Raw genomic sequence first — 27,850 nt, 5'->3', positions numbered from 1 at the left:
TGGGAACTTTGGTCGTATGCTGACAGGGAAGGGGGGGTTTACTTTTGCTTTTGCTTCTGCAAACCTTGAGCGTCTGTACTCCATGTTAGGAGCGGCTCACAACAGCGTCTGTTCCCCATGTCAGGGGCGGCTGATCATCGTCCGAGTGCCAGAGAAGGACTCTAAGCTAAACTGCGCACTATGGTCCTCCGAACATTTAGGGGGAATGGTCCTCCGGAAATCTAGGGGGTTGGTGTCAGGCCCTGCAAGCCAGCCGTAAAAAAATCAAGCAACGAATAATCAACGAGAGAATACGAACCGGGACAATCGGCGAAGACCACAGCGACGTAAAGGGACTAGCGATTGGAAGCTCGGTACGTGGAACTGTAAATCTCTCAACTTCATCGGGAGCACACGCATACTCGCCGACGTGCTGAAGGACCGTGGATTCGGCATCGTAGCGTTGCAGGAAGTGTGTTGGAAGGGATCAATGGTGCGAACGTTTAGAGGTAACCATACCATCTACCAGAGCTGCGGCAATACACATGAGCTGGGAACAGCTTTTATAGTGATGGGTGATATGCAGAGGCGCGTGATCGGGTGGTGGCCGATCAATGAGAGAATGTGCAAGTTGAGGATCAAAGGCCGGTTCTTCAACTTCAGCATAATAAACGTGCACAGCCCTCACTCCGGAAGCACTGATGATGATAAAGACGCTTTTTACGCGCAGCTTGAACGCGAGTACGACAGTTGCCCAAGCCACGACGTCAAAATCATCATAGGAGATCTAAACGCTCAGGTTGGCCAGGAGGAGGAATTCAGACCGACGATTGGAAAGTTCAGCGCCCACCGGCTGATGAACGAAAACGGCCTACGACTAATTGATTTTGCCGCCTCCAAGAATATGGCCATTCGTAGCACCTACTTCCAACACAGCCTTCCGTACCGATACACCTGGAGATCACCACAGCAGACAGAATCGCAAATCGACCACGTTCTGATTGATGGTCGGCACTTCTCCGACATTATCGACGTCAGGACCTATCGTGGCGCTAACATCGACTCTGACCACTATCTGGTGACGGTCAAACTGCGCCCAAAACTCTCCGTCGTTAACAACGTACGGTACCGACGGCCGCCCGGTATGACCTAGAGCGGCTCAAGCAACCGGATGTCGCAGCGGCATACGCGCAGCAACTCGAGGCTGCATTACCGGAAGAGGGTGAGCTGGACGAAGCCCCTCTTGAGGACTGCTGGAGAACAGTAAAAGCAGCCATCAACGATGCAGCTGAGAGCAACGTTGGGTACGTGGGACGGAGTCGACGGAACGATTGGTTCGACGGGGAGTGCCAGGAGGTTTTGGAGGAGAAGAATGCAGCGCGGGCGGTCATGCTGCAGCAAGGGACCCGGCAGAACGTGGAACGCTATAAACGGAAACGGCAACAGCAGACCCGCCTCTTTCGGGAGAAAAAACGCCGCCTGGAGGAGACGGAGTGCGAGGAGATGGAACAGCTGTGCCGGTCTCAGGAAACGCGTAGGTTCTATCAGAAGCTCAACGCATCCCGCAACGGCTTCGTGCCGCGAGCCGAGATGTGCAGGGATAAGGATGGGAGCATTCTGACGGACGAGCGTGAGGTGATCGAAAGGTGGAAGCATCACTTCGACGAGCACCTGAATGGTGCTGAGAGCACAGGCAATGAAGGACGGGACAACGGAGGAAATGCCTTCGTCAGTACTGCGGAAGATGGAAACCAACCAGCCCCCACTTTGAGGGAGGTTAAGGATGCCATTCACCAGCTCAAGAACAATAAAGCTGCTGGTAAGGATGGTATCGGAGCTGAACTCATAAAGATGGGTCCGGAAAGGCTGGCCATTTGTCTGCACCGGCTGATAGGCACAATCTGGGAAACAGAACAGCTACCGGAGGAGTGGAAGGAAGGGGTAATCTGCCCCATCTACAAGAAAGGCGACAAGTTAGACTGTGAGAACTTTCGAGCGATCACCATTCTAAATGCGGCCTACAAAGTACTATCCCAGATCATCTTCCGTCGTTTGTCACCCGTAGTAAACGAGTTCGTGGGAAGTTATCAAGCCGGCTTCGTTGACGGCCGATCGACAACGGACCAGATCTTTACTGTACGGCAAATCCTCCAAAAATGTCGTGAATACCAGGTCCCAACGCATCACCTTTTCATCGATTTCAAGGCGGCATACGACAGTATCGACCGCGTAGAGCTATGGAAAATCATGGACGAGAACAGCTTTCCCGGGAAGCTCACGAGACTGATAAGAGCGACGATGGAAGGTGTGCAAAATTGTGTGAAGGTTTCAGGCGAACACTCCAGTTGGATCCCACCGGGGACTACGACAAGGTGATGGACTTTCGTGCCTGTTGTTCAATATTGCGCTAGAAGGTGTTATGCGGAGAGCCGGGCTTAACAGCCGGGGTACGATTTTCACGAGATCCAGTCAATTTGTTTGCTTCGCGGATGATATGGACATCGTCGGCCGAACATTTGAAAAGGTGGCAGACCTGTACACCCGCCTGAAACGCGAGGCAGCAAAAGTTGGACTGGTGGTGAATGCGGCCAAGACAAAGTACATGCTAGCTGGTGGGGCCGAGCGCGACAGGGCTCGCCTAGGTAGCAGTGTTACGATAGACGGGGATACGTTCGAGGTGGTCGACGAGTTCGTCTACCTTGGATCCTTGCTGACGGCTGACAATAACGTTAGCCGTGAAATACGGAGGCGCATCATCAGTGGAAGTCGGGCCTACTATGGCCTCCAGAAGAAGCTGCGGTCAAAAAAGATTCACGCCCGCACCAAATGTACCATGTACAAAACGCTCATAAGGCCGGTAGTCCTCTACGGGCATGAAACGTGGACGATGCTCGAGGAGGACCTGCAAGCACTTGGAGTCTTCGAACGTCGGGTGCTTAGGACGATCTTCGGCGGTGTGCAGGAGAACGGTGTGTGGCGGCGAAGGATGAACCACGAGCTCGCCCAACTCTACGGCGAACCCAGTATCCAGAAGGTGGCCAAAGCTGGAAGGATACGATGGGCAGGGCATGTTGCAAGAATGCCGGACAGCAACCCTGCAAAGATGGTGTTCGCTTCGGATCCGGTTGGTACAAGAAGGCGTGGAGCGCAGCGAGCTAGGTGGGCGGATCAAGTGCGTATCGATTTGGCGAGCGAGGGGCAGAACCGAGGATGGAGAGATGCGGCCACGAACCGAGTATTGTGGCGTGAAATTGTTGATTCAGTGTTATCTGTGTAGATGTTAACTAAATAAATGAATGAATATGTACCGTCTCTCTCTCTCTCGTCAAGAACTGAGCGAGATAGTAAATATCAACTTAGGCCAGGAGAAGTAGATGAACTTGTCTACTTTTTCTCTGCTATAAATTCACTCTAGGTGAACCACTTTCCCTGGCCAATTCGTAGGGCTCTCCGATTGCTATGTGGCACAGCGTAACAAAAATGACATATTTGCTTGTCTCAAGAATCAAATTGTGTGTCTCTTGTAGATTTTTGGTCGCTGAATCTGATGCCGTTCTCAGAAATGTTCCAGCACGTCACTTGAACTTTCGATTTAGATATAATTCAGTTGAAATTGCACGATAACATTTAGATTCAATCGATTTTTTCAACATGCTTGCAGTCTCCATACAAAATTCTTCCTTTCACTTATATGGCACAATACAATACTTTTCTGAATTACCAAAAAATAACTTTCTAACATTGAAAATATTATGAACTTTATTGATTAGTATTGTTTTACACATGAAGTTTGAATGATGTGGCAAATTAAGCAAATAAATTGCCATACAAGCTGGCAAAGTTGCATGCAAGTTGGTTGAAATAGTCAAATTTAGCATTTTCAACAGTGAATATCTCAAAAACTAGACGTGAAAACGGCAATAGATTCAGCAACCCTTAACTGAGTAAAAATAGCGGTGTTTTGGTGCTTGAGACAAAAACGTGTTTCGCAGTGTTATGTTTCATGAACTGTTACACACAGGACCGGGTTTTAGTTTCGGGGGTTGTCAACAAAATTTAATATTACTTGAGTTTGATTATACTCACATCACTTCGGGAATGTTGCGTCTGTTTGAAACACTTGAAAATTCTTACATATTAGATGATGAAATTGAATTTCGACTAAATCGTTCCCAATCAAGTCCAAAATTATGAATGTTCCAGTTGACTGTCAACTGTTGACATCAAGACTTTATGATCGATAGATACTTGGATGACAATATCAAAGATTATTCTATCATATTTTAAATTTTTGCTGCAGATATTCCCATTTATTAAACTTGACGAATTTAATGCAATAATCAAATCATTTAACTCTTTTTCATTGTGTAAAATTTTTCTCATTCACTATATTTATTGTTAGAAAACAAATATCCTATCGCGACAGGATTTAACAATATGCTTTTAAACACTTAATTTGATTTTCGTAACGGTAAAAGAATAGATGGTTGTCTAGCATTCATTTAATCAGATATTCAACCTGTCTTTGCGGACAAGGAGCAATTGTTTTCAGAAAAGTACATGAGCTTCACTCTCGTTCCACGAACAACTTCCAGAATAAGCAATATTAGTCTTTCCCATGGCTCCTTGCTTGACAATTTGAATGTTCCAGTTTGGAAGAGCTAAGCACACTTAGACAACTTACAGGTTCTTGCAGTTCTCAAGCGAAAATCTAGCAAAGACCATAGCAGAATTACCTTGATCATCTATCCACTTGAGATAATAATTTAGGAATCGAGGAAAATATAATTCTGTACGTTTAGGTCTTAATTATAGTAAATTCTAAGCTCTTAATGAAAATTTCATTATTTAAACAATTTCAGTAGAATATGGAAATATCAAATTCCGGTAGAATTTCAGAAAAACCCAAAAATCCACCCCCCAAGTGCGGGCCTGCTTACACTCTCTAAATATGGATCATTCGGCGCATTTGGATCAGCATTCAAAAACTGGTATAATTCATCTTTACCTTAAACTTATTTGTTATGAAAAAAAAGAATGAGGAATTAAAATACTTGTAATTAGGTACCTCGATGTTATACTCTGTCATCTACACGAAAAAAAAACAATTTACCTTATTTTTGCGTTGACTTTACACAAAATTAAGTATATTGATTATTCTCTCAACCCAACCAATGTTGTCAAGAAATAGAGAGAGCTGCACCTACCCAATAAGCCAAATTTGGGTAAATGCATTACATATTCTCAAGCTTGGGTTGTATGAACTCAATTTTGCGTTGAATCAAACCAAATTAAGGTATTTTTTTTTCTAATGGCTCAAAGGCAAAGTACCTAATAGAGGCCTTAGAAATTTAGCCAAGTTAAGGTTATTTGGCTCACCTTCGGTTTTGCGTTGAAATAACTCAGATTTGAGTAGATCCACGTTGCCTTGTAGAGGTTTTGTCTACCATATTGTCTGAAACTCAAATCATTAAACCGCAAATATTTTTACAAACAAGTCTAAAATGAACATGTTTCTATTGCTTAGATAATTTGTTTTATATATTGTTAAAAAAACAACATTTCCTAAGAGTTTTCAAGTTATGCTGGAATAATGTTGTGAACTTTTGCATGCCAAGAACTGCTTGTAATTGCTGTAAACTAAATTAATTTCAACCGAAACTCTTTCAGCACTCACAAATGTCGCTTTTACAGATCCATCAACAAATATGTACGTTACTGTTTTATTTATTGGATTTTGTAACAGAAATCATTCCAAAAGTGGTATTTGTTATAAATTTGTTTAAATTTTAAATATGGCCACCTATAACTTTTCCAAATGTACCCTTATACAACTGAACCAATGTGCTATAATACAGGTGAGGAGATGATTCTGTATAATACACAACTGTTTGTATGTATTAGTGCACCGATTGTGTTTTCACACAGCAACCAATTGCATTATGACTATGTGTGACGTCATACAGTTCCCTAGTAGCACACATGTTATAATCAGGGCAGAATAACTATTATATGTCTAGATCTGGTCATATAGCAGTTGATAGGCCTTAATTATAACATGTGTGTTACTCGGGTTTGTTATCGAAAGTTTCTGGGGCTGCGTAGCTAGTCACTCTTTCGTTACCAAGGTTGTTTTATGTGTTGTTACTCAAACAATAACACGAAAAAAATCAGCACGGGAAGATGGCACTCGATATAATTCATGTAATTTAGTTTTAACTTTTGTTTTATTTTAGGATGGAATTTTACAATGCATGAGATGAAACTATAAGTGAAACCGTAATGTACCGAGACGTAGGCTGAGCCGCAAAATACTTGCAGATAATAGATGTGCATGAATTTCACTAACACTTTGCGTTAGATGATGCATTCGTGATTGTAGTGCTGTAGTGATTGGAAAAATAGAAAAAAAGTATTTTTAAACCACGAATTTATTGCCAACAAACATATTCCTGGAATATACTTCCCAGACAACCAGAAGTCGCATAGCAGTATACGACGAAAGTCATTTATTTGTACAAACTGCATCACTCCCGCACTAAATGGTGGGAGAAATCGTTTGATCGATGAGTTTCCTCGCATAAAACGCTATTTTATGAGTTCATATGTACATTTCGTTTCGTTCCGCATAGTTTTACAAAGTAAGTCGGATCAATCCGTAGCAGCTGTCAAATAAACTTTGTTATCATAAATACAGTCGCATTAGAGTATAGACCAGTTCGCAAGAAAATCTACACACTCGCATTGCATGTTATGTTTCATCATATAAAATATGTACGTAAATCGCCTCCACTTTTGTACGCATAAGGCCTTTTCGCGACATCTTATGCGTGAAACTTTGCACATATAAGTATCGCATAAAGCAAAAGGTGATTTGGTTATACGTACATTTTGGTTGTCTGGGTTGTACGTCTTTTACGTTTAGGTGTTAGCTGGTGGTTTTTTTCGGTCTAACCTTAGCTTGTTCTACGATATGGAACGTTTTGTACCCATTCTTAGGATTCCATTGGAACCGTATGACGTCACCCATCTTCCCCTCAATGTTTATTTTGATTTTTTACTGCACTAGTACAATCACACACAGACTTTCTCCTCACCTCTTCTATATCACATTGCAACTGAACGACGTTATTATGGACTTGAGCAATGTTAGATCATTGACATTTTGATTCTTGTCCTTGTATATTTGTATTTTGATTGGTTGAGGAATTGGGTCAATTGTAGATACGAATTCAATACTTTTCCACCGAAGATAAAAAAAGTTCGAAACAGTCTATGATTGTCGAACAATAGATTGCACCTATAACCTTTGTTATTGATAAAATATTTTGAATTCGATGTATCATTTAATAGTTTTTTACAAACTTAATGTTAAAACAGTGCCCTGTATGAATATGAATTTGACTCACTGTATATTTGTTTGAGGGTATTTCAAAGACTTCCAAAAGCATTGTCTATGTTCTGAGATTTTCCTAATACCTGGTGAATGCAAGATAATCATCATATTCTTATCGGTTTTGGAACTTTTCTTGCGACACATCAAACTTCATGATTTCGTAACACAATTTCTGGTGACATTGGCCACCTCCTGGCAAATTTCGGGATTCTGATGCCCTCAGAGAAGTGGCAACTCTCGAAATAATTGTGAAACCTTTCCTCTTGCTGTGCATTGAACTTTGTAATTGTGCAATATAAGTTTATTGAAGAACACATCTGGGCCTTTTTTAGCCCAGTGGCAACGTCTGCAGCCATGCTGAAGGTGTCTGGGTTCGATTCTCGGGCGATCCAGGATCTTTTCGTAATGAAAATTTTCTTGACTTCGCTAGGTTTAAAGTGTCATCGTTTCTGCCTCACGCTATAGGAATTTAATGACAATTTTATCATATAAAAATTTCAGTTGATATCAGTTGAAGTACTCATTGAACACTAAGCTGAGACACTTTCCCGAGAGTAATTCCAAGAAGAAGAAGAAGAATAAGAAGAAGTAGAGAACATTTCAAAATCAGAAATCGCATTTCGATCTCAACTATGTCCATAATAATTGAAGAAGGAGGGTTTAAATCCTCCACAGTATTACGTTTCATACAATAGTTCAGAGTTATGAATGTGAACTATATTGAAAATTTATTTGTTTTTTTAATGTTCTTAGGATTGTTTGAAAAGGTGGAATTATTGACTACAGCTATGATCATAATTCTTAAAATATCCCGAAACTATTCCATCCCACAAACTCTGCAAACATCCCATTGCAATTCCATCATCCACAATTACCGTCAGATTGAATAACGTCCAACAGGGCACGCTTCAATGTTACGCTCGATTACCGATCATTGCAGCACGATTGAATCTAAAGTGGCTCGACCATTGCCACCGCTCTGATGCATCCCATCCCGGCAGTTTATGCTTGGAATTTAGCTCAAAAGTGGTACTTACATTCGAAAGATAATCCACAATTGCAGGCCTTTTTCTTCCTCCATGTCTTTGGCTGAAAAGCTCGCGTGCTGCCGCAAAAAACCTAATGCTGCCGCCCTCACTCTAAAAGTCGATTCCCCACACGACTAGCGTAATGCTCTCGATGAATGTCGGCCACTTATCCACCTGATGCCGGGCTCCACTCCGGGTATGTGTGTGTAAGTTCGGAGATAATCGCTCGAATTACTTAATAATTGTAACACTAGTTGATTTTCGTTTTTTTCTGCTCCACTGCTGAATGTCTTTCCAAGTTGTCACTTGCTTTTCTTCCCTGAACAATTTTCTTTCTTCTTTGTTTTCTTTCGGTTGAATCCACTTGTTGCTGTGTTACACGATGCACGATTTTCACCAAGACAAGTTTTGCCAAGCCATAAAGTGTCTAACTTCACTCAACGTGTGCTCATAAAGAAGTTTTAAGTCAGTCTTGCGCCTTTTTTCCTGCTTTTCTCACAGTTTGTCCAAGTCCACTTGTCTGCCTCTTTACGAATTGTGCACGTTGCTGATGTTGGTATGTTGCTTTCTTGTGGGAGAAATCACACCTCCGACGACTGCGAACCGAGCTGTATATCTCAGGGCACTCAACGTACGATTCTTGCTTGGAAACCTGGAAGAAGGGTTCTCAAAAGTGATTGATCGCAAGAGCTGTTTGTGGTTTGGGTGTCTGAAGTGCCCTAGGCCTAACTCAAGACACCGGTTTTTTTTGCATCGCGCAAATTTGAATAATGCAACAATTGTTAGTCGCGACACTCATTAGTGTGTGCATCGAAATCGGTAGAGTTCACATTGGGTTGACATGACGTAATGGCACTTTTGGAGGACGCTGTACGTTGTATGCTTGAATAAGGGTTATGAACGTTTTCCGCATGCATTTTTTGTAAACTTTGAAAGGAATATTTTACGGCATGATGATCGAATCCTGCAGGGTCGTAAATCCACCCAAAAAGACGTCGTTTATTTAAGTTGATATCTATTCATAAATGTGTATTTCTTGCAGCCAACCAGATTTATTTGTATTTCTATTATATAATTTAATGAGTCTCAAGATAAATCCATGACAATATAGCTAACGACAATAACATGAGATTGGAAGTTTGAATAGTGGAATGACATAATTATGAAGAGAGTTGAACATCTTAAATGATATTACGAAAGAAAAAGATTATTTTGGTGTTCAAATACAATGGTAAAAAATAATAATGTTAACGCAAAAATAGTAAAATATTAACACATACACTTACGACACACTTTTCGAACAGTCTTTGAAAATGTCAATTTTGTTCACCCTAAAATGGGTTGTGAACCTTCATTTGACAATGAGCATAGTCAAAATCTTCCAGTGTATAATATTCATTAAAATCCGGAGGGTATTTGAAACTTTTTTTTTTTTTTTGAAAATATCAAGTTGAAGAACATTGAGTAAGAGAGGTATCGAGTTAGAGTAGGATCAATGTATGCTACATTGAAGGGACCGCGCAATCCACGGAGGAGAGTTGATCGTAAAATTCTTTATTTGGACTAATATATTGCTGCCATTTGATTGTTTCTCATTGTGCTATTCAATACTTGAGGAATGGCTTGCGTTGTTGAAGCTATCTAATACATACCATGCCTACACAATTATGGATCACTTTGGTGTTACAAACTTAATTTCTTGTTTAAAATGCAAACGTTGGCATGAGACATATTTTTGTATAATCATACGAATTTTCTTCTATCATTTGCAATATTATTAAATATTCAACCACAAAATATTGAACAAATGTTGAGTTGGTATTACACAGCTATTGAAATATTGTCGCTTTCTTTAACCTTTCGGTTGTTGCGCGAATTTTAGTTATGCGAGTAGTCGCGCGTTGTACTTTGTACAACACGCTTGGTTTTGCGGAGCCCAGGAGCCTGACTACTTAGAAAGATGGCGCCTTCGGCAAAGTTGTTCAGTGGCTCAAGGGCTATCATTGATCGAGTTGATTGATTTTTAATTTTGCCAACAGGTGACGCTAGTGAGCATGGAACATTTGTTTTGCAGATCTGATGCTTGACTACTTAGAAAGATAGCATCTCCGGCAAAGTTGTTTAATAGCTCAAATGCTTTCTTTGTCTAATCCTTGAGTTTCGATATAAGCTAAAATAATGATGATTCTTTAGCTACGCGTCAACTTTGTCGAAGATGCTATCTTCCTAAAAAGTCAGGATCCTGAAGTATCCGCAGAACAAATTTAATGCTTACTAGCGCCGCCTGGTGGTAAAATTTTGAATCAACTGGCTTGAACAATGATAGTCCTTAGCTTACTGACCAACTTTGCCCAAGATGCCATCCTTCTAAATGGTCAGGATCTTGAAATATCTGCAGAACAAAAGTTCAAGTTCTATGCCTACTAGAGTGATGCAAATTTTGAAATTTTGGCTCCCCTATGCTTAAACAATTTTAATTATGGTAAATAGCATCCTCTCAAAGTTTGAAGTGAATCGGAAGAAATTTGACTGTGCACACGCCATTTGAAGTTTATATGGAGATTACTATGTAAAACGCCAATCTTATGTGTTCAGCTCTCTATCTCTTCGTCATAATATTTAATGGAAAAGTGAACAAACTCTTCTTATGCGAAATCCTCCCAGCTACAACTTTGCCGAAGACCACTTTTCGATTGAACGTCACGATAAATTGTTATTCATCATCATAAAGTTGGTTTGCATGTAGCATGCTTCACCAACTGTTCGGCAGGCAACAGTGGTGGTCCTGGGGGGAAGAATAGATGTTCTACAGCAAAACATCAGTGTTGCTCTGAAAGTAATTGAATGATCATCTCAGCATGATATAGACTTTGTCATCAATAATAACAAATTATTCTTACGTGCAATCAAAATGTGGTCTTCGGTAAAGTTGTAGCTGGGAGGTTTTTACACGAGATGAGTGTGTTCACTTGTCCATAGATTATTATGACAAGCAGTGAGAGCACTGAACACAAATGGTTTGCCTTTTCCATAGTAATTTCCATATAAACTTCAAATAGTGTGTGCACAACCAAATTTCTTCCGAATCACTTCAAATTTTGGGAGGATCATTTTCATCATTATTGACATCGTTTAAGCATAGGGGAGCAAAAACTTCAAAATTTGCATCAGTCTAATGCCCACTAGTGCCACCTCTGGCGGTTAAATTACGAAATAAATTAGGTACCGTCCGATAGCGCTCCACCTCCAAAACAACTTTACTGAAGACCCCATGTTTCGAAATTATCTGGATTTTGAGACATACAGACTTCAAATTGGGCGCAGATAGCCTTAGCGGTAAACGCGCAGCTATTCAGCATGACCATGCTGAGGGTCGTGGGTTGGAATCCCGCTGGTCGAGGATCTTTTCGCAAAGGAAATTTTCTCGATTCCCAGGGCATAAGAGTATCTTCGTACCTGCCACACGATATACACATGCAAAAATGGTCAATCGGCAAAGACAGCTCTCAGTTAATAACTGTGGAAGTGCTCATAAGAACACTTAGCTGAGAAGCAGGCTTTATCCCAGTTGGGACGTAACGCCAGAGAGAAGAAGAAGATTTCAAATTGCGGTCTACTCATTATTATGCAACTTCTATGTACATTTGTTAATTTTACCAATTAATTATTTTTTTCAAAAATGGTTTAGTGTTGTTCTCAAGAAGATTATTGAGGAAAACATTTTGGTTTGGTTTCGATAGATATCTTTTGTTAGAAAATCATAGCATATAAATCACAACTGTTGTACAAAGTGCAGCAGCGCGACAGCCCGAAGTTTAAGAAGTCTGTAGACTTCCACATCTGGTTAAACCAGGTCCGCCCCACTCGGGCTCAGATTGGGTACCACTTCTAGTACTGCATTTGTTCCCTCGGTAGTGCAAAAGGTACCCAAGCTTGACACATCGCAGTACACTTTTCACGGCATTCTAGATTACCTTATGAGCCATAAAATTTTGGGCAACTGCAAGCGACATGTCTTTGGTTAAACTGAACTACTATGGAATAAAAATGGATCGTTTGCTTCAATTCAGTATGATTTCTTTTTTTAACAACAATTCTCCTTACTCATGATGCTAAATTCTGAATATTAGCAAGGGGCGGTCCATTAATTACGTAAGGGTTTAAGGAGGGAGGGGGGATCTGAGATTTCTTACGCGCCATACAAATGATTTTTAAGTTTCGTACAAAAAATCATACCATGGGGGGAGGGGGAGTTGAAAAATCCCGAAAAATGTCTTACGTAATAAATGGATATTAAACAACAATATATTACGCTTTTGAAAATATACAAACTTTTATCATTGAATATCGCCCATTTTTTTACTTTTTTCTTGAGATGGCTTATTGGTGTTGATCTTGATAGCAAAAAAAAGGGAACTCTCATAGAAAATTTCGCTGCGAAACAAGCTCTGTCCCAGTTGGGACGTGAAACATGATGAAAAATTACTTGGTAAATCAAGGGAAAATTTGTATGCAAAATATTGAAAGCTCTAATCAAAAGAACAATTATTGCAGCATATTGCAGAAATAGCCTATATATTACGGTTGTTAAGAAAATTTTCCGGTTTGCGGTAGCCGCAGAGTTCTACCGCAGCTGTCAAAGTTCTACCGCAGGCTTCGAAATCATTCCATCATTGAAGCAAACAATTCGATCATAGTATGCTTAAAAGAGAAAACGCTATGAAAAATAACAACAAACAACGATCATCAGACGGTATCCAAGGTATCATTGAAGCCTACTGATGATTCACCAGTGCAAATCAGTGATGTGACAGCTGCGGTAGCTTTTCGTTGCACCGTAAAACGGAAAGTTTTCCCTTAAATTGCAATACGAGAGCGGATAACTAACACATTATTAAAAGAAAATATTTGTGGCAACATTTTTGAACGATTCAATATTAATTTTAGTTTTGGAATTGGTAATCCAAAGAACCGTATAAGGGTGAACATTTGTGTCTGAAATAATATTTTTTCAAGTGTTTGTAAAAAATATATGTTGAAATATGTAACCTTAAGTAATGTTTATTCTTTGTTATTCTTTGTATGTTCAATGTTATTATTAGAAATGTATAATATTGAGTTTTACTAAATATTGTCTTGTAACAGTTTAAATATCAAAAACTGTCCATATTTTGAAAAAGGTGATGTTTATAATTAAAACAATAGAAAATTGGACGCCAAAAACCATTACAACGTAATAAAACAAAAGGAAATCAAAAATTGTGCTCAGAATCATCGGAGTAACTGCAGTAATCGATTTATCTTTTCGCTGAGAACTTAAGCAGATCAATGTTATAATTTGCCGCCCATATATCGATTCAAAACAAAAAAAAATCTAAGTTATATATATAGCTCCAAAAAATCCTATTTATAAAAGAAGGTAAAATTTATTTATAATAAAAAAAAAATTGTTGTAAAGGAATTCATAATTGGCCCCCAAAAAAGCCTGATGTCGTCAGTGGGATTCAATAGAAACGTAAAAACGAATGTCATCTTAAGAAAACCGTGGTTCCAGACTCATTATGCCAAATGACCTACTACTTATATAATTAGTGATTTCTTCAGCATCTTTGAACATTGACAAACTGATATGTTTTTCTTGAATATCAGCATTTTTGCAAGCTTTTTACCTTTTTAATTTCCACGAATTATGTTATTTTTTTTTCTGTTCAACTCAAAAACCACCTAAACGCTGGACAACTTGGAAACATTAAAATTTTTCAATATATTCTACTCAAAACTGACCAAAGTGTCACTGGGTCGGTTTTGAGTTAAATACATTGAGTAAAAGGGCGTTTCTAAAAGTGGTCAAAGGATCTTGGGAATATTGCTGTGGCCGGAGTCATTCCGGTGGGTCACTGGGTCAAGTCGGAAAACAGAAAAGAGTGCTGTGCTTTTAAGCCCCTAGAGGTAGGCAAATTTCAAGTCACAGATAGTTTCCGGAATTGGTTATGATGTGTCTACTATATTGAAGAATTTTAAGTTGAACGCACCAGTTTGAACCTTTTAAGAAACGATTAAATTATATTAAATTAAATTATATATAATTTTTCATGTTCAATATCGTCAAAATGACTAAAGTGTAATATTGAATAGTATTAAAACTTCAACCTAATATTTAAAATGTTGAACCATAAGTGCGTAACTTTGGGGAAATATTAAATATGAATTTTGTAATCAATTTTATTGTTACATTTTTCAATTTTTTAACTTTAGCCAATGGGGTTGTTTAGTGATGATTTCACGGCTTTTTGTAGCTTGATCGAAAGAGTACATTTTTCTAAGTGTAACAGTGATTTTATTGCGCTTTAATATCTTAATTTTGATACAGTAAATGATTAAAAAAGATTTCATTCCATCGACTCAATGACATTTCAATATACATAATGACAGCTCGTCCCGAAGTAAAATTTGCTGAGGGGTGATTCAAACGTGATTTCCATACTAAGTTCAAACGTGTTTTTAAAATAGTTCCAGGGGGCGGAAAATCATGAAACATTGGATTCTGACTCATTTTTTTATCGTAGAATAAGAATGTGTAAAAAACAGGATACCCTTAAACAAGCCAATTTGACGTCATAAAAGTAAAAGAAATTGAAATTTTAGTTCAATTTCAATTAGGGATCATAATAATATAATGCATGATGTATGTTCTAAAATGATGGAAAACATAAAAATCTCAAAAAAGTGTTTCGACGTTTTGGCCGCTCCTTTATATGGAGCCCGATCATTGTGCAATGGTCAAAGTTTTCCCAACATTAAAACTGGAAAAAAATCCTTCATAAGTATCAAACTATCGTCCAATCAGTAAATTTTTTGAAAAGGTCAAAGGTGCCAATGAACTGTTTGGACTTCGCCATGGACACTCGACTACTCATCAACTTTTACGTGTAATAAATTTGATGTTTTTTTCAACAAATCTGAAGGGTATTTTTCTGGTATTCCTCTTCTAGACATAGAAAAAGCATTCGACAGTGTTTGGCATGAAGGCTTGATTGCATTTTTTTTAATTTACCAATATACATTGTTAGAATAATCCAAAATTATCTGTCAAATCGTGCACTTCAGGTTAATTATCATAAGGCAGCATTTTGGGACCAATATTATACAATATTTTCACATCTGACTTAACTGAGTTGTCGAGAATCTTTGTTTGCGTTTGACGCAGGCCTCTCAGCCAAAGAGCGAAGCCTGCGTGTCATCTGTAGTAGATTGCGAAATAGTTTACATATTATTAATTGACAGCAGAAAGCGTCAAAACATGCTATGCGGTATGAAAAAGCGCACAATTTTAACTTAGGTTTACTCAAGCCCAATCGGGAATCAAGATGCTCGCGATTTTTTATATACTCTTAGAATCAACTTACCAAGCTCAAATGAAGAGTTGGTTAAAAAGTGTCCTTAGCAAAGTTGTTCATAATGACATTTTCAAATTGTTTGCTGAAGAATGCTATCATTAATTTCATCAAACGAAAAAAATAGTTTCAAAATTTAATTCTTAATAAGGACCATCCTATCCAACTTTTTTTTTGCTAAGATTATTCAGAAATTACTAACAACTTTTATGGAGACATCATATGTCTAAAAAGATTCAGACCATCGTCAAAAGACTGATAGAATACAAATCATATGGAATTGTCATAAGTATCGTACCTGCAGTCACAGACAAACAGACGTAACACTCTGATTATTTTCATCGCACAGCATAATAGCGCCCAATTCTAATATTTGGTAGTTGGCCGACGGGCCACTCGTGGCGCTCGCATCACTTTTGTTCGAGTTTGACGTTTGCTCACTACCGCCACCTAGTTCGCGGTTGGCCAAATGAAGTATTTTTAGCATTGGGCGTAAATGTTCGCGTGGCTATGTTTGAAATTTTTTTTTCTAACTGTTACGTCTGTTTGTCTGTGCTGCAGTAATAGTAGTTCGACTGATTTTGGCGAAAATCTTGAAAAATTGTTTAAAAAAAGTGGTTGAAAGCCAATTTAACAATTTTCTTTTTTACAACATGCCATAAATGCCTTGTGAAAAAAAATCTTTAATTTGAGCCTGATTATTTTAAAAATCACGAAAGAAATGTGAATTTTTGATTTTTAAAATCTGTATTTCAATGAAATTTGAAAAAAAATTGTATATGTACGTAGAAAATCAATCACAATACTTCTGCTTTGAAAAAGAATTTACTGAACCTTATAAGAAAATTCATTTCTCGGTATGTATCCTGCGGCTGAGATTTGCTTCCAGGGCCACTTCTCTCACTGGTATCCAGAATTGATTTCTTCTAAACGTCTTGTCCTGCTATTGAATGAATTCTTAACATTCCGATTCAATTTTCACTTTGAATGCTACAATTTCAGGCAATTTTGCAGCTTTGGCTATGATCGCTAATGACATTGAGAGTAATGTTACAAAACATCTATATGTTCTTGGTCCCTTAAGCTTCTAAGCTGTTTCACTGAGTTCATTAGTTACATTCACATTGAGTCATCAAACCGCTTAACTTCATTATTATTTTCATCACTTCATGCACTTTCATAAAACAGTAATTCGCAAATCCTGTTCGACTTCTTTTACTACTCAGTGATTCACATTCTCTTCTTTCAGTTTTTTTTTCGCCAAAAACAGCACTGTTTATGATCGTTATATAATCGTGTCTCGGTTGCACTAGAAGGTTCCGTTATGTAACTCCTTCGCAAACATGCATTATACGTAATCCCCAAGTATTCGTTCGCGAAAGCTCAACTCCAACATCATCCCTGCACACTAAAACGCGAAGATCCTCCAAAAGCGCCATTATTCAACAGGAATCATTCTAGAAGCTAATCCTCATAAAGAAAATTCTCCCCGAGCAACACACTTCTTCTGGTGGAAAACAATCGCCTGGGGTTTGTTCCAAGGATTCCGAGGAACGCGAACGCGCGTCCGCGATGTACGTCTTAAGACCACGGGTTCACAAATAAAACTAACGAATTTGTGCCACCAAATCCCTCAAGTTGGTCCTCTCGGTCGGTCGGTGGAGTTGCGCGCGCCTTCGCCTTCGCCATCGCATGCAATCCAGCTCTTGATGGTGGTGGCTCAACGCCTATTCCTTTGCGCGGTTGCTCTTTTGCGGCTGCTCCAACATCAACAGTCAGTCTTGCCGGTCATGTGCAGCGCAAGGCCGCCTGCAACTAAGGGTATGCGATATTTCAATTTTTTTTTTTATTTTTTTTTTAATAGTATCATATCAAACACTAGTTTTCCAGGCAAACTTTGTCTTGTCGTGCAGCAGAATATTTATTGGAGCTAAGCCAAATCTAGTTCAAAATAATAGTTTGTTTTTCGATAGTTTTTCAAAGTTTTCAAAGTTTCATGTTGAATTCTCTGATATATCTTTCTAAATCCTCTTTCTGATATTACAACATCTAGTCCATATTGGTACAGCATACATATGTCTAGAAGAGCAAGACCAAGCTGACTAAAATTCCGTGTATTTCTCGATTTCGTATCGAGTTTTTGAAATAATTTTCATACTTCATTTTATTTCGTCATAAACAATGCTACAAATTACGTGTATTGTCTCGTTTCGTATCGACATAAGAAAAAATGCATAGCGCATACCCTTACCTACAACGATCGGGTGTATGCAAGTGTTGTTGTGCTGCTCGGCCGGGTGATGTTTTGTTGCGCGACATCGGCTGCCCGACTGAGCGGCGTTGCACAGTGTGCGTGTGATGCGACATAACAGTTTCACTTTCGTTTGAGTGATAGAATAATTAATAAAGCATGTCATGAGAGTAGATCGCGCGGTGGTTTCTAGCCGGTTTAGCGAGTTTATGAGTCAATTTGGATGTTTTTTTTCTCTACGAATTTCGCGATCATGTGCATCAAGCTTTATAATGATTTTAATAGAACAGATGGATGTAAAAACTACATTAAATGAATTCACATTTTGCAAACTGACCAGGTGAAATTTTTCATTGTTAAGCCATAATTAATGCAAACAAGAGCAGAAATGGGATGATGTTTGTGGTTGGCTCAAAGACATAAAAATTCAAATAAAATTTCAGTGACCTACAAGCTGTGCAGTGGGTTATTAAATAAATGGAAAAATTTAACGGCATTAGGGGTCGTCCATAAATGACGTAGCTTTTTAGGGGGGAGGGGGGTCTTCACGAATTTGTGACGAAGTGTGACGAGGGGGAGGGAGGGGTCTTAGCTAGTGGACGTAGCATTTTGAATCAAGTCCGTAAAAAGAAAGGCGCTGAAAAAAATTGCATACAATTATTTTTTATGAAACTTCTTTTTTTTTACTTATAAACTTGGGTTATAAAATTATGATTAAGCTTCAAAACATTCATATGACAAGATTGAAAAAAATATCTATGAAACTTTAGATTTTCTTGATAAATGCAATCAAACATATGTTTTGAAGCTTTAAATAATTATGTGAATATTATATTATATTCGTGTTCAAATTAATAAATTTATAAATAACCAAAATAAGTTTAATGAATTGATTAAAAATCAATGCTCTAACTACTTGGAGTACATTTTTTTTGCCATTTGTTAACATGACATAAGTCAGTCGTTTTAGTTTTATCCATAATTTCTTTTGGGGCTTTATTTCTTCAAGAAAAAAAAATCGCTTCTTGGCAAATATTACATTTAAAGCAAGATATTTATTCCGTGAATTATGCCTTCAATGTTGCAAGAGATCTCCACCCAATCAATTCATCATTTGTTTTGATATATCAATGTTCTTGATGGAATAGCCTGAATATTCATGAGGATAATAGATTCGAGTGTTAACAAAATTGCCATATCATTAAATTTTGGTAATAACTCGGTAATTTGAAGAATTTTAATTATTTAACGGTTTCATTATAGGTTGTAGCGGGGCCCAGATAGCCGTAGCGGTAAACGCGCAGCTATTCAGCATGACCATGCTGAGGGTCGTGGGTTCCAATCCCACTGGTCGGGGATCTTTTCGTAAAGGAAATTTTCTCGATTCCCAGGGCATAGAGTATCTTCGTACCTGCCACACGATATACACATGCAAAAATGGTCAATCGACAAAGAAAGCTCTCAGTTAATAACTGTGGAAGTGCTCATAAGAATACTAATCTGAGAAGCAGGCTCTGTCCCAGTTGGGACGTAACGCCAGAAAGAAGAAGATTATAGGTTGTGTAAGATTATTTCAGTATGGAAGCGATAATGAAAATCAACTGAAATATTAATACAGAGTATTGTATTTGTATAATAATCGCTAAAATTTTCTAAACATTCCAAATATTTCAAGTGTAATCTTTTATGTATCTGGCCACTGTTTGCTAAAATGATTTGAAATTGGATAATATTAACGATGATTCATTTCAAAATAATATATTTTCTTGATCATCTTCATTGAAATCTATTACCTAACAACGAATAATTAAGACAAAAAAAAAACAATCTTCTAATATAACGAAATTTTTGTTAAATATATTATAAAATATATTGGACCCTAACTCGACAGTAACAAGCTTTATCAATCCAATCAATCTTTTTTTCACATTTTTTATAGTAAACTTGTTTTTTATGGTGTATATCAAACTGTTAGAATAGATTATCCTTTCATTTCAGTCAGTAATTAATATCAAACTTTGTATTGAACTTCTCAATTCCAATTTTTTGTTTCAACCCAGTCACTAAGGAAAACAAATAAAAAATATATAGGGGGGTGGGGTGCTCGATATGCTACGTATTTTCCAGGGGGGAGTACCAGCATTTGTGACGAAATGCTACGAGGGGGGAGGGGGGTATAAAAAATCAGTGAAAAAATGCTACGTCATTTATGGACGGCCCCTTACTACTCTTCAGTACTGTCGTTATAGACGAGAATGAGTTACAATGAAACTAACTAAATTTATTGTTGGATAACTTTCATTTAATTTGACTTGAAGTAACCATTCTAATGTGAACCCTCTCTTAACTTATGATAGTCTGTATGATAGATTTTAAAACAATATTTAGAGTAAGGTGAGACCTTTAGTGGAATAGGCAATATTTCCAGAGAAACTATAACAATTGAAAAGAATTGAAGTTGAAAAGAATCATTGAGTGGTATAGTGAATCTTCAACATTTTAACTACAATTTTTACCCATTTTTAGTTGTAACAGTTTTAAAAATGTATTGTCTTAAACGAACTTTTGTCCCACCGGTGGGGCAAGAGTTTGAAAGTAGTGGTGGGCAAAAGTTCGCTGGTAAACTTACTTTAACTGCATTTACATCTAGCTGACTTGCGGTTGCTTTTCATCATGGGACAATTTGACAAGTGTTTTTTTTTCTAATTTCACCGAACTAAAAGATTATTGGAAAATATGTTGAAAACTGATACAACTCAATTTTGACCAAAATTCAGATGTGACTGACCTGCGATTCACGACGGTATATCACTATGAAATTTATGACATTTGTTTTGAACTAAGCTAGAAACCTCAAAAAGAATCTCTCGCCCCACTCTTCCCATCCCAGACAGCCGTAACGGTAAACGCGCAGCGAAGACCATGTTGAGGGTCGTGGGTTCGAATCCCACTAGCCGACGATCTTTTCGGGATGGAAATTATCTCGACTTCCCAGGGAATAAAGTATATTCGTACCTGCTACACGATAATCACATAAAAAGGGCCAATCGGCATAGAACGCTCTCAGTTAATAAATAAGGAAGTTCTCATAAGAACACTAAGCAGAGAAGCAGTTTCTGGCCCAGTTGGGACGTAAAGTCAAAAATTAGTATGAGAAAAAGATTTATGCAACTAAATCTATGATGCCCTCTCGTCGTGAAAAAGTATAATTTTTCAAACTTAAGTAATTTTGACGGTTTTGTTTTCTCGTCATGGATAGTTTTTGTTTACCAAATCTTCTGAAATTTGGCAGTCAGATGGGCTCATATGCTAAAAGTATTGATGTAAATTTAGAAAATCTTCCAAAACGATGATCACCAAGCGGTCTGATGTGCAACAAGTCACTATATCTTCTTTTATATAAAAGAATAAACTCCAAAAATTTCAGCTCGTTCGAAGAACGTTGACACAATGACCCTTGGAAAGGGAGTTGCGGTTCTTGTTAACTGGGTCTTAAACCTCAAAACAAAACAAGATAAAAATTGAAAATTTCAATTTGGTTTCCAAGAATTGGAATTACGCAGTACTGTGTAAATTGAGATACACAAAAAAACAGAACCACCAATGTTTTAGTTTTTCTTGATCAAAAAATGTCGTCGCCGTTTCTGTCGTCGTCACACCGACATATCGAGCAACGAGCTGGTTACCATATCTATGTAAAATGTGCTATGTTACATCACATTCAGAAATGGGTCCTTCATTGCGGATTGTTTCTCTCGTCGGCTCCAGTCGTTACAAGCTGTTCCACACTCTCTAGCTTGTTTCAATTTCACCAACAAGAGTGCAATCATCGTCACCACGTTGCCGTCTGTGTTTTGTACTGTGGCAGGTATGTTTTATTTACACACAGTCAAATAAGTAGTAATTACGAAAAAAGAAACACAAAAAGAGTCTACTTCAATGAATGTTTCAAATGAAGGCGCCTTGCGCCTACAGTTGAAAGTAGCTGCAGATTGTCGGAATCAGTATGCCACAGGGTATGCTCTGACCTGACCGATGTACATTTATGTACATCTCATTTTACGCTTCGGCGACGTTGAAAATAAGAATCACAAGCATGGTCGATTAGTGGATATCTGTCTACTCTGTAAGTGTTGAATATGTTTGATCATTAGGTACGAATTAAGTTCACAAATTACACTGCGGAACACGTTTTTGTCTCCAGCATCAACACACCTCTATTTACTTAATTAAGAATAGCTGAACCCATTGCCGTTTACAGAAATATCATAGCACGTCTAGTTTTTGAGATATTTATTGTTAAAAATGCAATAATTAACTATTTCAGCTAACTTGCATGCAAGTTTGCTGGCTTGTGAGGCAATTTATTTGCTTAATTTGTCACAGAATTCAATCTCAATCAAAGAGTATTGTATTTTGCCGATTGTACCCCGTTTGGCATAAGGTCGTTTGGCATACAGCCGTTTGGCATAATGGTCGTTTGGCATAATGGCCGTTTGGATAATGATCGACTTAAAAGATCAATACCACCGAGCCCATAGCAAAAAATTTTGGAAGGTTCTAAACAAGCGTGGTGTTCGCTCAGAGCTCCACACTAAGAATTTCAAAAATTGTTGTGATATTAGAGAGCATTACTAAATAAAATTAGTGACGGGTTTCTACATCTCAGAACACAGAGTATCTTTGAGCTTGTTGCGATATACATATTTGAAAATAGTAAATTGGCAAAGAAAGTTCATAGTTATTCATCAATGGAACGCTCATAGAATATTTCGCTGCAGATCAAGCTCTGTCCAGTTTGGACGTAAAACTCGATGAAAATTACTTGATAAAAGAATGATTTTTTTCTTGCAGAATATCAAAAGTTCTTATCCAAAGATCTATCAATGCGACTAAATGCAAAAATAGCCTATATACGAGAGCAGATTATTTTTCGTTTAAAATGTTTAAGGCTCTAAAGCAAAAAATCTTTTCGCAGCATAGCTCAAATGAACCACACAACTTTAAAAAATATTTGTGGCAAAATTTTACAACGCTATAATATAAATACTAATTTTGGAAGTGTACATCAAAAACACCGTCTATCATCGAGAGGAGGGAAAATTTGTGATTGAAATACTATTTTTTCCACCATATCTCAGAAGGAGATCACGCGTTTGCCCCAAAAAAGTATATGTTGAACATTGGCAGTTTCAAAAGTAATTATCATTCGAGCAACACATCTGGCAAAAATTGATAAAACAGCAAAATATAAAAATGGTTAACGTTTAGCTTTACTAAATAATAAAATTTTAAACAGTATAAATATAAAGAACAGCCTACTTTTAAAAGAAGGCAAAATTTGATATTGAATTTGTGGCGTATCCGACACAGCAACCCATTGTACACACGAATTATATAACACTACCCTATATTCCTTAAATCATTACGTAATAACCATACATACACACATCCCACAGGATCACACACGATAATGTAAATATAGCTTTTAGTTCAGTACAGACCACCAAACCCGATAGTCTAGCTATCGTCCGAAAGAACGTCTCGAATCCGATCAAAATCGTAGGCACTAGCCCCTACAACTGGTGACCCCGACGTCGCGAAAGTATCAGAATCACGAATTGTTCGATAGTTATCGATCCGCGATCGTCAAAACGCTGTTTAGATATCGCGAAATCTCCGAACAAAAGTGCCAATTTCATTGCCGTAAAAATTCACAATGGCGACCGAAGAAGCTTCTGGAAGCGTTTCTGGAACTGCGAACAATATGAAGCTGGAAGATGTTGATTCCAAGGAACCAACGGTTATCGCCAAAATCAGTTTCCCGGACTTCGATCCGGACGACATTGAAACATGGTTCATGTGTCTCGAAGCTGCATTCAGTGTCAATTCGATACGGAACGACAAGTTAAAATTCAATGCGGTAATCGTTGCCCTCGGTTCGCGCGCGAAATTTGTGCACACAGTGATCGCCAACTGTAATGCGACGAATGTCAACGACAAGTACGACCGCCTCAAAGCAGCGGTACTGGCGCATTTCCAACCGTCAGAAACACAGCGACACCACATTTGATGTCAATTCTCCTTTCGCTGAAATCCTCGCCGACTATCAAGACATCACCGTCCTCAACATGAAGCACAGACCGACCAAGGCGAGTACCGTCCACCAGATCATCACCACCGGCCTTCCTGTGTTTTGCCGACCACGCCGGTTACCTGTGGACAAAATAAAAGAAGCAAAAGCTGAGTTCCAGTTCCTAATGGATCAAGGCATATGTCAACCGTCGAAAAGTAGCTGGGCCAGCCCACTTCACCTTGTCAAAAAGTCGAATGGCAAGTGGCGACCCTGTGGTGACTACCGGAATCTGAACGCCATCACCGTGCCAGACCGGTATCCCGTGCCACACATCCAAGACTTCTCCAGCATCATGCATGGTAAGAAAATTTTCACTTGTATTGATTTGCAGCGCGCATATCACCAAATTCCAGTAGCCCCTGAAGACGTCCCAAAGACGGCCATAACAACCCCTTTCGGACTCTTCGAGTTCAAATTTATGACCTTCGGGCTGCGAAACGCGGGACAAACTCTCTAAAGGCACCTACATGCCATATTAGGTGACCTTGATTTTGTTTATCCGTACATCGATGATCTCTGCATAGCGTCAGACAATGTAGAGCAGCACAAAGAACACCTCCGCATCGTGTTCGAACGATTGAGACAAAATGGTCTCGTAATCAATGCCGCCAAATGCCAGATTGGTCAGGAATCCGTTAATTTTCTCGGCCACGAAGTCACCTCCGACGGAATCAAGCCGAAGCGCAGCAAAGTTCAAGCCATCCTGGATGTCCCGAAGCCAACAAACGCCAAGCAGCTGAAGAGGTTTCTCGGAACGATTAATTTCTACCGACGTTTCATCCCACGAGCTGCAGAAAACCAGCGAATTCTGCAAGCGATGATTGGTGGAAATATCCGCAACGATACCACAGCACTCGAATGGAACGAAACCACCAACGATGCCTTCGAACGATGTAAGCAGGATTTAGCGAACGCTACTCTGCTTGCTCACCCATCTCCCGAAGCGAAGCTTGCACTCGATGTTGACGCCTCCAACACATGTATCGGAGCCGTCCTACACCAAATCACAACCCATGGTCCTCAACCCCTTGCTTTCTTCTCCAGAAAATTAAGTGAGAGTCAACAAAAGGCTAGCACGTACGCTAGAGAGCTGATCGCTATGTACGAAGCAGTCAAGCACTTTCGCGATACTCTACAGGCTCGTGAGTTTTGCATCTATACAGATCACAAGCCCCTTATCACCGCCTTCCAACAACGACCAGAGAAGGCAACCCCAACCCAACAACGCAGGCTCAGCTACATCAGTGAGTATACCACCGACATTCGGCATGTATCGGGCGAAGCGAACAAAGTCGCCGACATGCTGAGTCGCATCAACACCATCACTACAACTGAAGCGATCGACTACGACCGAATGGCTGAGTTGCAGAAGATTGATCCTGAGCTGATGCAGTTTTTGGAGAACCCACCAACTAACACCACCGTCCAACTGAAGCGATTGAAATCTCCATTAGCATCTACACCTATATTCTGCGACATCTCTACAGAAACCATTCGTCCGTTCGTGCCACACGAATTTAGGCGAACAATCATGGAGAAAATGCACGGTGTATCCCATCCCGGAGTTCGCGCCACTACTCGTCTCATCTCAGAGAGATTCATTTGGCCCTCTCTTCGTCGTGACTGTAAGCAGTTCGTCACCCCGTGTATCCCCTGCCAGAAGTCCAAAATACAGCGACACAACAAGACACCGATAACCAGGATCTCAGTACCCGACAGCAGATTTGCGCATATCCACATGGACCTCATCGGTCCGCTGCCACCATCTGAAGGTAATATGTATTGTCTCACTATCATCGACAAATTTACCCGATGGCCTGAGATCTTTCCTCTGCCTAATATGACGGCACTCACTGTAGCACGTGCATTCGTCAACGGATGGATCGCACGATTCGGTGTCCCAACAAACGTGACTACCGACTGTGGCAGACAGTTTGAATCCGAGTTATTTCACACACTCACAAGAATGCTCGGAATTACACACTTGCGTACCACTCCATACCACCCTCAAGCAAATGGGCAGATTGAGCGCACTCACCGTCAACTCAAAGCAGCTATCATGTGTCATCAAAACACTCGTTGGACCGAAACCCTGCCAATCGTGCTCCTCGGAATTCGATCATCCCTGAAGGAGGACCTGCAAGCAACGGCCGCTGAGCTTACCTATGGTACCTCGCTCCGACTACCCGGTGAGTTTTTCGTCACTGAGGAGAATAAAAATCCAACACCAGAATTCGTCGCCGACCTGAAATCAACAATGTCGAAGCTGAGACCCACACCTACCAGCAACCATTCAAGGAAATCTGTTTTCGTGCAGAAGCAACTAACTACATGCAGCCACGTCTTCGTCAAGGTAGGAGCAATTAAACCACCGCTCTCACAGCCGTACGATGGACCATATCGTGTGGTTCGTCGGAAGAAAAAAGTCTTCATTGTGGACGTGAACGGCAAGCCAACTGCTATTACCATCGATCGTTTGAAAGCAGCGTACATACAGGCAGATGATTGATGCGCCGAACACGAAACTACAGCAGACCAGACTACCTACCAAACACGCTCTGGACGCCGCGTGAAGATCCCTCGTCGATATTGGTAAAACTAAGGGGGGAGTAGTGTGGCGTATCCGACACAGCAACCCATTGTACACACGAATTATATAACACTACCCTATATTCCTTAAATCATTACGTAATAACCATACATACACACATCCCACAGGATCACACACGACAATGTAAATATAGCTTTTAGTTCAGTACAGACCACCAAACCCGATAGTCTAGCTATCGTCCGAAAGAACGTCTCGAATCCGATCAAAATCGTAGGCACTAGCCCCTACAAATTAATAGAAGAATGGACGCCAAAAGTTATTGTGGCATAATAAAACGGAAAGATATAAAAAGTGCGTTCAGAATCATTTAAGTGATTGTGCTATACTTTTTCCCGAATGCCATTACCCCGAATGACTGGTTTCCCCGAAAAGTGGTGACTAGAAAGAACGATAAACTGTCAAAAGAAGGAAGTATTCTGTCATTCTCGGCTATACGTTAGCAAAAACGCTGAGGACGGTAAAACTCGAAAAAACCGCCAATTAATAACGAAGGGTGCATATTAGATGGTCAGTTCGTTCACCACCCTAAAATGTATAAAGTTACGACAATTATGAGTGCTAAAAAAAATCGGGGAAGTGGGCTAGTCGGGAAAACGGGATATTCGTGGAACTGGCGTTCGGGAGACGACATTCGGGGAACCGACAATCGGGGAAAAGTAGCACAACCCATCGAAGTAACTACAGTAATCGATTTCTCTTTTCGCTGATAATTTGAGCAGATCAATGTTTCGAATGCCGCCCATTTGTCAGTTGGAAACAAAAAAAAAATACTTAAAAATATAGCACCAAAGAACAACCAAACTTTTGCACGATACACCATCCTGAGGGGTGAACCCAAACTTTTGCACGATGGCTTGAATGACTGTTTCAATGATTTTGAATAGTTTTCAGATTTTTCTGCAAAAATTTCGTGAGTGCTCTTCAAAGAATATAAGATTACGATTCTAATGACTCCTTGTTTTAAAATTTTGGTCGATGCAATGCTGAGGAAATTACAAATGTTTTTTCAGTGTGTTTTTTTTAAAAATGTCACTATTTTAAGTAAAAATTTAGTG

At 39.3% G+C, this 27,850-nt stretch overlaps 1 protein-coding gene and 1 long non-coding RNA gene across 3 annotated transcripts in view; one reads left to right on the top strand and one right to left on the bottom strand.

Annotated features, from left to right (window-relative positions):
- LOC5563981 (glucose dehydrogenase [FAD, quinone]) overlaps positions 1–17,610 on the bottom strand; it is an 84,315-nt gene extending 66,705 nt beyond the window's left edge. The window contains exons 1-2 of the mRNA XM_001648252.2: positions 17,300–17,610; positions 8,413–9,055 (exon numbers count right to left, since the gene is read on the bottom strand). The gene's annotated coding sequence lies outside the window, so the exon portion shown is untranslated. The remainder of the gene's footprint in view (positions 1–8,412; positions 9,056–17,299) is intronic.
- The window catches only part of LOC110679629, a 427,025-nt gene that overhangs the window by 217,663 nt on the left and 181,512 nt on the right, over positions 1–27,850 (top strand). The gene's annotated exons all lie outside the window — the stretch shown is intronic.

Source organism: Aedes aegypti, chromosome 3 (genome assembly GCF_002204515.2).
Source record: "Aedes aegypti strain LVP_AGWG chromosome 3, AaegL5.0 Primary Assembly, whole genome shotgun sequence".
NCBI classification, from domain to species: domain Eukaryota; kingdom Metazoa; phylum Arthropoda; class Insecta; order Diptera; family Culicidae; genus Aedes; species Aedes aegypti.
This window is presented reverse-complemented; position numbering and strand designations above follow the sequence as displayed.